This window comes from Lampris incognitus, chromosome 17, assembly GCF_029633865.1.
Source record: "Lampris incognitus isolate fLamInc1 chromosome 17, fLamInc1.hap2, whole genome shotgun sequence".
Classification (NCBI taxonomy): Eukaryota; Metazoa; Chordata; class Actinopteri; order Lampriformes; family Lampridae; genus Lampris; species Lampris incognitus.
In genome coordinates, this window is record NC_079227.1 from 15,874,840 (window position 1) to 15,885,240 (window position 10,401).

The 10,401-nt window shown below is 43.9% G+C and overlaps 1 pseudogene; it reads left to right on the forward strand.

Annotated features, from left to right (window-relative positions):
• Positions 1-1,829: 1,829 nt before the first annotated feature.
• LOC130127114 (structural maintenance of chromosomes protein 6-like) lies at positions 1,830-6,565 on the forward strand (annotated as a pseudogene).
• Positions 6,566-10,401: the final 3,836 nt, after the last annotated feature.

The window sequence follows — 10,401 nt, forward strand, 5'->3', positions numbered from 1 at the left end:
CCAAGAGGATAAATCCTGAGTCTCATCACCAGCCAGTCAGACTAGCTTGGTCTAATCAGAAAGGCATGAACTGAGGAAGCCTCTTGGATGAGAGGCGAAACGTCTTCACGGATATATACCAAGTCCAGTTGCACTTGATTCAACTCCTTTGGAAAACCATGACCTGGATGAATGAGAACATCCACAGACTTCTTTACTCACCAGTTCAGAATTCACTTTGCCCCCCTCAATAAAGAAAAAAATGGTAGTGCCCACCACCCGACGAAGAATTTGACGATGTGAAATATGTTTGATAGTGCTCAACTGAATGTGTCTCATGCTCAGTGAGTGAGTTTGAAGCCGTGTCTGTTAAATAGAGACTAGTGCAGTGCCCGTTCGGGTGCAATCCCCCCTCCGACCACAATGTGAGTCGCAATGGTAGACTAGCGCTGTTCGTCCAGTCGCCACGGGAGGAACGTCTCTGTCTCCGTCTGTCTGTCCTTCGATTTTCTCGATAACCACTCACCCAAACAACTTCATACTCGACACTGCTCTTGCTTAGGTCCTCAGCAATACACCCGCCAAGTATGAAGTTGATCGGATGAATGGTTGTCGAGAAATTCGAAGGAACGACAGACAGACAGACAGACAGACAGACAGACAGACAGACAGACAGACAGACAGACAGACAGACAGACAGACAGACAAAGACTCCTTCCACTGAATAGAAAAATTGATATAACGAAATCTACAACAGCAGTGGTTGAATGTTCATAGCCTAGCTACAGCTCATAGCCTGCTAGTTTAGCTCATGAATCATGTACCCAATACAATGTATGGCAGGGTTTTAACCTACAAATTATTTTCCCTCTTGAATACTGTAGGTCAGAGTAGCAGATATTTGGAAAAAAAAATGAAAAGGATGGAGAAAAGTTGTGGCATAGCCAGCTTTTTCCAAAGTCTGTAGGAGCAAGATGGAATACATATGTGTGAACGAGACCGAGCACAGTGGAGTGGTGAGGATGCAAGGAGTAGAGGTGGCGAAGGTGGATGAGTTTAAATACTTGGGGTCAACTGTTCAAAGTAACAGGGAGTGTGGAAGAGAGGTGAAAAAAAGAGAGAACAGGCAGGGTGGAGTGGGTAGAGAAAAGGGTCAGGAGTGATTTCCGACAGAAGGGTACCAGCAAGAGTGAAAGGAAAGGTTTGCCAGCTGTGTTATATGGTTTGGAGACAGTGGCACTGACAAAAAGACAGGAGGTGGAGCTGGAGGTGGCAGAGTTGAAGATGCTAAGATTTTCATTGGGAGTGACAAAGATGGACAGGATTATTATTATCATATTGTATTACATTATTATAACAGGATTATGGAAGATGAATGAGTATATTAGGAGGGACAGCTCAGGTTGGGCGGGTTGGAGACAAAGCAAGAGAGGCAAGAGTGAGATGGTTCAGATGTGTGGGGGAGAGACGCTGGCTATATTGGGAGAAGGATGCTGAATATGGAGCTGCCAGGCAAGAAGAAAAGAGGAAGACCAAAGAGGATGTTTATGGATGTGGTGAGGGAGGACATGCAGGTGGTTGGCATGACAGAGGAAGATGCAGAGGACAGGAAGAAATGGAAACGGATGATCTGCTGTGGCGACCCCTAATGGGAGCAGCTGAAAGCGGAAAATAGCCAGCTTTTTCCAAACAGAAAAAGCAAAGACAGAAGAGTTAAACAAAGGTGAAGAGCGGAGCAAGTGACCGGAGACCGGTTGAGAAAGAGAAGAGAGAAGATGGAGTGAGAAAGAGGAGGGCAAAATGAGCAATGAAGAGCCGAGTGAGGGTTGTGAAGAACAAAAACACGAGAGATGGATCCACTGATAGAGAAGAAAGAGATTCAGAAAGAGGGGGAGAGCAAGACAGTTATGGAGAAAAGGACATTGATGGACAGACAGACAGAAGCAGTGGGGCCCAAATACATACAAGTCCAGCTGGACCTCATGCTATGTTAGTTCACAGTTTTAACAAATTTCATTGTAACAATATACTGTTCATGTTCTCAGATGAACATGAACAGCATATTGTTCATATGTATATTTGTTGGGTTGATACATGTGCAGCAAAATGTTGTGCATGAACTACGCACACTATGTTGAAATTAATGCAAGAGCCTTCACACTAGGCTATTAGTGCTATTGGATTTGAGTAGGACATTTTAATTGCATGGCAAATACTGATACAGTAGCAGATGGTCCTAATTGCCCCTTTTCTCTCCTTTTAGAAGTATCAAAATTAAAAATGGATGGACCAATACAACCACTTCTAAAGGAATTTCCCAAGACATTGCTATCTATCTAAGCTATATATAAAAAGACTAAATAAAAATGTTTTGACGAAAAAACTAATTGTGAGTCTTTATTGCATGTGTGAAAAAATATATAAATTATCTCTGATAGTTGCTTAAACTTCTCTTAGAAATAAATAGGACTAGGTTAAGTGTTCAACAGTTGATATTACGTTGTCTCATTATTACACGATTCATGTGCATGAAAATCACCAGAATGCAGGCGATGAAGTCTCTGAAATTCGAATGTTTTTTGGCGGGAGATAACCCCCGCCCCCCCAAGCTGGAACCTCATGCCAGCCTTTTGCTACCAAAGGTAAAACTTGATAAATCCACCACTGCCCTGTCATGTTTTTTGCTTTTTCAGGGATGACATTCACCAAAACTGCAACGAGTGAAAGCCAAAGGGAAACTTACGACAACCCTGAAGTGTAAATCACCACGACAAATAGGAAAACACAACAACACAACAACAAATCAAAAAACACAACGGCATACAGGAAATCGCAATGACAAATAGGGAATCACAATAGCAAATCACAAAACACAATGGCAAATACTAGGTTAAACACAACAACCCACAAAACACAACGGCAAATAGGAAACCACAACGGAAAATAAAAAAACATGATAAATTGCAAATCAATTTAACGAAAGAGAAAACAATGACAAACTAGAAAACACAACATTAACATCAAATGGAAAAGGCGGGTGCCTATCGACAAGGATCATCGCTGACTGGATGCACTGTCCGTCTCTTTAAGAGGAATGAAAGTATTGATAGCATATCAAGTATCACCTCATACATATGGCCTGCATCAGAATAATTTCTGACGTTGACTCTTCAGTAGCACTCATGTTTACATGTGAGAGCATAAACTGTATAAAATAACAGATGTAGACACCGTGAAGTCACCCACTGGTTTGTGGACTACCATTTTGAAGCCTCGAGTTTTAACAGTATTCATTTGCGGACTCCAAGAGAGGGGCATAACGTACATGACACACCCCCAAAGTGCAACACACGCCCATATCAGTACAAGAAACGTCCCCCATAGACCCCACCCACCCACCCGCCCCCCCCGCTGAGGTAAGGTTAGGGCAAGTGATGGGAGTCCTGCTACAAGTTATGCCCCTACACACTCCGCCCGTCTGGAAGTCCGCAGACAAACTCGAGATACTTCTCTCGTCTCCAAGATTATGGCATTTTCCCATCGTCATGTTGAGGTTTTTTTTTTAAACTACACGTAGACATATTTGGTTGAGAGGGTGGAGCTGAGCAGCAGCGAAGGGTGGATCTGACTGACAAACCGAGGACACTTATGCTTGCTCACAAACTCACTGGCAACCTAACAGAGCTGGTTCCACCGAGTGAAGTCGACTTCCAAATTTATCGCAGGCTAAGACAACAAGACCAACTCGAAATGGCTGGTTCACAAGAACAATATTAGTGTAAGAAAGAAAGCCGCTTTATTTTGTCATTGTATGTTACAATGGAATTTATTTTCTGCATTTAACCCATCCTATTGTATAGGTGCAGTGGTCAGCTGCAGCACCCATGGACCAACTCCAGCTCTTTTCAGTTCTCCAGTTGAGTTCTTTCCTATTGTAGTACCCTTGACCCTTGGTCAAGGGTACTGGCAGGAGTATTAACCCTAATATTAGTTTAGCTAAGAGATTCACTGAAAAGACATTTTTTTACATGGATAGATTATCAACTATTTTGTAATTGTAAACTACGACACAAGTTTCATGAGTTTAGCTTTGGCATTTCCTGGCTGACTGCAGCTCGTTTCAAATGTATTGCCTGTGAAGACAGCAAGACCAACCCGAAATGACTGCTTCACATGAACAATACGGTCACACATGCACTGAGGCAAAATTCGTTTCTTGGCGTACTGAATGTGGGCAGTGCAGGATGTGACGCCAAGTGGGGTCAACCACACACACTTCCTTTGCCATCAGTTGAGGCTGTGGATTCAAGGGTCAAAGTTCACCAAAGTTGAACTCTATGGGAAGCGAAGATGAAAATTTCTTTCACTACGAGAAGCAAATGTTTTATTCAGCCTCTCGCTCGCATAGAATGGAAGTGAACATCTCATCTCATCTCATCTCATCATCAGCCACTTCTCCGGGGTTGGGTCACGGTGGCAGCAAGCTAAGTAGGGCAACTCCAGACATCCCTCTCTCCCGCAACACCCTCCAGCTCCTCTTGGGGGATCTCAAGACATTCCCGGGCCAGATTTGACATGTAGTCCCTCCAGCGAGTTCTGGGTCTACCCTGGGGTCTCCTCCTAATTTGACGTGCCCGGAAAACCTCCAAAGGAAGGCGCCCAGGAGGCATCCTAATCAGATGCCCGAACCACCTCAACTGGCTCCTTTCGACATGAAGGAGCAGCGGCTCTACTCCGAGCTCCCTCCAGGTGTCCAAGCTCCTCACCCTATCTCGAAGGCTGAGCCCAGCCAACCTACGGAGGAAACTCATTTTAGCCGCTTGTATCTGTGATCTCAGCCACTACTCAAAGTACATGACCATAGGTGAGGGTTGGAACGAAAATTGACTGGTAAATTGAGAGCTTTGCCTTCCGGCTCAGCTCCCTCTTCACCACAACGGTCACACTTGCAGAGAGAGGAGGCGAACCAAATGGCCTATGCCACTCACTTTGAGCAGCAAATGAGGAAAGTAGAGGAGGACATCAACCAGAATGAGAGGCTACTAAGGAGAGCCCACATGGAGCAGAAGAAAACCAAAGTTAAGGCCAGGTTGCTAGAGCTTGACCTCACAGTTCTACACAATGTGGAAGAGCCACAGTCGGAGGACCTCAAGCCTTTGGAGGAAGAACTACAGGAGATTATCAATAAGATCTCTACTAAGCATACAGAGTGCGAGGAGGTGAAGGCTGAGATGGCAAAGCTCAGGGCCTCCTATGAGGAGGCAGAGCAGGAGTATAAGCAACACAAAGACCAGATCAGTGCAGTGACTGAGGAGCCAGATGCCATCAAGGAGGAGCTTAGTAAGAATGATCAGGAAGTGTCAAAGTGCAGACACCACAATAAGAACTATGAGGACAAGTGGAAGGCCCACATCAACAACATAGAGACCCTCCAAGCCAACCTGGTCAGCAAGGAGCAGAAGCTCACAGCATCTGTGGCTAAGGCCATGAAAATCTGTCCACAGCGCATACAGAAGTGTCAAACAGCCTGCAGTCTGGACAATGAAATCAACAGTTTTAAGTTTAAAATTACCATCCAGCAAGGTGACCATTAGAAGATCATTAGACAGTACCATGAGGCACTGGAGAGCTATAAAAGCATGGTACAGCAGGTAAAGAGCCTTAACTCCTACGTGAAGAGTCTGAACAGAATATTAAACCAGGGGTCCATGGTGGTGTAGTGCTCTAAGCATCGGCTTTGTGTCAATGCAGTTGCCCACTGGGGACTGGGGTTTGCGCCCCAGTCTCGTCATATCCGACTATGGCCGGACTCGACGAAGCAGCAATAACTGGCAACGCTGTCTTCGGGAGGGGGGCGGAGTCGGCTTGTGTTCGTCACATGAATGCGTCTCTGTGTGTGTCGGGAAAAGCAGCGGTTCGGCCTGGATTCGCTTTGTCACAAAAGTGGCGAGGCGTCTCCTTCGAGACTGCCAGCCAGAGAGATGCAGTTGGCGAATGCATACAGTACGAGGGTGGGTGTTTGAACTAAAATAGGGATCGATTGGCCACTAAATTGGGAGAAAAAAGGGAAAAATCAGAAATAAATGTATTAAAAAAAAGAATATTAAATGAGAGGCTTGACACTTATGCCAAGTTCAGGAGGCTTCTGTCTCTGCGCTGTAAATACTACTTTGATAGCATGCTGGCCCAGAGAGGTTACACAGGGAGTATGACCTTTAATCACAAGTATGAAACCCTCTCCATTTCGGTGCAGCCAGGTGAACAGGACAAAGCTAATTTGAGTGACATGCGCTTCCTGTCAGTTGGCGAGCGCTCTTTCACCACTGTTTGTTTTGTCCTCTCTCTTTGGGCCATTAGAAAGGTGCTGCGCTGTCTCAATGAGGTCGATGTCTACATGGACATGGTGAACAGGAGAATATTCATGGACATGATGCTGAAGGTTGCGGATAGCCAGTGATACAGATAGTTCATCTTCCTCACCCTGCAGAGCATGAGCTCCCTCCCCATCTCTGATCTCCCCCGAATCCTGCATCTCAAAGATCCAGTCTGTGATTTGCATAGCAATCCAGAGGGCGAAGAGCAGTAGTAAGGCAGTCTCCCAGCCCACTTAGCTCAGGATGTCTACACTTGCTTCACTACTGTATTTTATATTGTTCTTCTTTTTTTTTGTAATTTAGATTGTAATCATAGGTGCAAGTGAAAAGATTTATTCTTAAGTTCCTGCAAAGTAATGTCAGTTTTAAAACATTTTGTTGCAAAAAAAAAAATTCTGTTCGTGTTTCCAGACAAAGTTGCTGCTATCCCATGTTGTGGTAAGACCTGTGTTTCAGTTCTCCAGTCTTGCTCTGTCGTCTGAGTGCCCACTGCCAAAACAGCATGCATTATGCACTTTTAACTGGGCTAATATTGAGCTGTCTTATTTGCCTCAGCCTTGTCAGTTGATCTTTATGGCAAGACTTTGAGGTATCAAGAAAATGATTTATGCATTAAAAGTATCCCGTGAAGTTTTTGCCAAATGATTTGTAAACAACTTGTTTTTTTTTCTTTTTTCCTCTGCATGAAAAATCTGTTACAAAAAACAAAAACAAAAAACAGTTCTGAATCACTTTCTATTTCGAGCACGAAATACCCCCAATCAACGACAAGCCTTGTCGATAAGCACTTACCTTTTCTGGTAGAAGTGTTGTCGTGTTTTCCGGTTTGTGGTTTCGATTTTGCTGTTGTGATTTCCAATTTGTTGCGTTTTCTTCTGTTAATTGCAATTTCTCATTGTGTTTTTTTATTTGCCGTCGTGTTTTGTGCGTTGTGATTTGATTTGCATTTCCAGAGCCACCGCAGAAACTCTACAAATGCCATGCAATAGCAAACGTAAAAATCGTGAAAAAATAATAACTAGACTAGACTACTTCTTTAATTCCACTAATAATAAGATCACTGAGGGGAAGGTTATAGAGGGAGGCATACACTGTCGAGGTGCATGCATATTGTCTAAGCCTTCCTGCTGTACCATGACAAAGAGAAATAAGAACTGCATTTTGTCTCTTAAGTCGATGTCTCACTTCTGTCTGCCTTCCATAAAAATATCTTCTATGTCAAAGTCTGTAGATACTACATGTTGTATGATTTAGTTTAAATGATCTCATCATTACAGCACCACCAAATTCTGCAAGAAAAAAAATGCGGTTGTACGATACGGAAAACTCTTAATGGACTCAGTTTTGTTCATGGCCTCTTCAGCTGGATGAAAATAAATAAAAGTGGATTTAAAATATGCAAAAATAAGGTCACATCATATGATCCCATAATTATCTGCATTCCCTTTTGGTTAACTTCCCACCTCTTTCAGCACATGGCTGCCTGCTCCAGTTAGTAATTACAGTCGGCGTGACGAATCATTCCACTTTCACATGAAATCGGGGCCAGAGATCATCTTCACGCATTGGCTTATGGTCGCACACGGATGACTCAGCACCAAGATACCGCTGGGACATTCAGATCAGGTTCATCTTGTGCCTGGTAAACACGTGTGCAGCAAACCGTTTGCAAAGGCCGATCTTTACTAGGCTCTGTAACCCTTCTAACACTTTTAAACTCAACCACTTTTTCTTTTCAGCTATTCCTACCCAGCTTTGCTACAAATAGACCCCCCCCAACCCTTTAGCTCCTTCTCAATTTCTCTCTTACAAGGCCTTAACGTGGTGCAGGTCAAAAGGTTAGGGGACTGTGGCCCTGACCCCCCTCCCCGCCCCTTGTTACTTTGGTGATGGACATTTTGAGTTTATCCGACTATCGTAGATGTAACTGCAATGTGTCTCAACACTCAGTGAGACCTTGTGCATGCATAAGAGAAGCGGTTAGCCCAGAGGCATTCTGGAGTCTGAGGAGGCCCCGGGCAGGGGGGGGGGGATCTTCTTTTTTTCACTAATCCTGTCCACTTCTGATTTTTCATTGCCATAATAGTCCCAAACCCTTATTAAATAATCATTTAATATAATAATTTAATAAACATCCGAGGAAAGATAAGAAAGTGGTACGGACAGGGCTGTAAAAGAGCATGCATGCTTAGCCAGCCTACCCCGAAAAAAATAAATAAGTATAACCAATGATCCTAATTTTAGCCACATATTAACAGAGAAAAATGAATCACTTTTCATATTGGATCAAAATAAATCTTTAAAATATCCCCTGATTTTTATTTACGCATTCTCCCTAGGCACCGTTGTCATCATACAATTGAATTAGTCACAACAAAACAGGTTTCACATCACAGAATGGTTTCCCAAACCTATTTAGACTATATTACATATTAATCTCTGCTGAAGTAATAATAAGAAGACATAACTTTAAATCAATCATTGGTACTGTCTGTGAATGTTCTCATTCATCCAGGTCATGGTTATGTCTTCACGGATATATAACCAAGTCCAACTGCACTTGATTCAATTCCTTTGGATAATCATTGGTACTCTATTCTCCAACAAAGAAAACCCATAAAGCAAATTTGTGTAACTGTTAGGGGAAAAAAATCTAGTTATCTGTTCACATTACTTAGCTAACTTTGGGCTACATTCACAGTCATATAAAAAGACCACCTGCTAACTAACTTCTGGGCTTGCTATCAGCATCGTTCACATCTTCATTCTCTGGTGCTCACACACCACTGTCGTGTTTTCATTCCCCCCCCCTCCCCCTCTTTCCGCTAGCAGACAGATAACGCGTGCGTTATGATTTCGCACGTGTAGGGAGCACCGGCGTAACAAGTCAGTGTCGGGCCCCAATGCCAGACGGTCAAAGCGGGCCGCGGCCTGCCCCTCACAATCAGCCGTAACATACCGTCGCGTAGCGAATGAAAGAAGGGGGAAGCACGCAGCTTTAAAGCGACGAGCAATGGTGAAATCCACCGCACATCCATCCACCCATTATCCGAACCGCTCAGCCTGCGCACAGGCGTCCAATGAAATGATTAATAGGGGAAGGCCGTGCTATAGCAGAAGAGGAGTCATACTAGCAAGGCCAAGATAGTGATGGACTAGCCTGCTGAACAAAATCTGGTGTCGAAAACTATTCGGCGACAACGGGCCTTGACACATGAAAACATAATCGGTGACGGCGCACCTGCACACTAACAACGTTATTCATGTCTGCGCATAAGCCTTATAAACACAAAACACAAGCGTGTAGGTGGATTATTAGTCAAATAAATAATACATAAGTTCTACTTACATAATGGGCGCACTCTCCGGGCTTTTCGCTGTACGAGATCTTGACACTTCGCCAGTGAGCTAACTTCCGTGTGGATTTTGCCGCTCCGCGGTGGCTACGTCACGACATTTCGCGCAATGTAGCTTGGGATTGAAAAGCGGACAAACAAGCCAAACGAGCACGCGCAACACGCCTCGCTTTCATACGTTTCAACACAAGAATTGAGCGAACTAGAAGAATTCCATCGTTTTAATCTTGTGAGTGGCTTATTTCAGCAATTTGGAAGTTTTCTGGCAAGCGTATTTCACTTGCTAAAGAATGACCAGAGCTGCGATAAAACGAGAATTTCCCATTTTTTCCTTATTCAGTATGTAACCAAGTATCTACACTCACCGGCCACTTTATTAGGCACACCTGTCCAACTGCTCGTTAACGCAAATTTCTCATCAGCCAATCACATGGCAGCAACTCAATGCATTTAGGCATGTAGACATGGTCAAGACGATCTGCTGCAGTTCAAACTGAGCATCAGAATGGGGAAGAAAGGTGATTTAAGTGACTTTGAACGTGGCATGGTTGTTGGTGCCAGACGGGCTGGTCTGAGTATTTCAGAAACTGCTGATCTACTGGGATTTTCATGCACAACCATCTCTAGGGTTTACAGAGAATGGTCCGAAAAAGAGAAAATATCCAGTGAGCGGCAGTTCTGTGGGCGAAAAT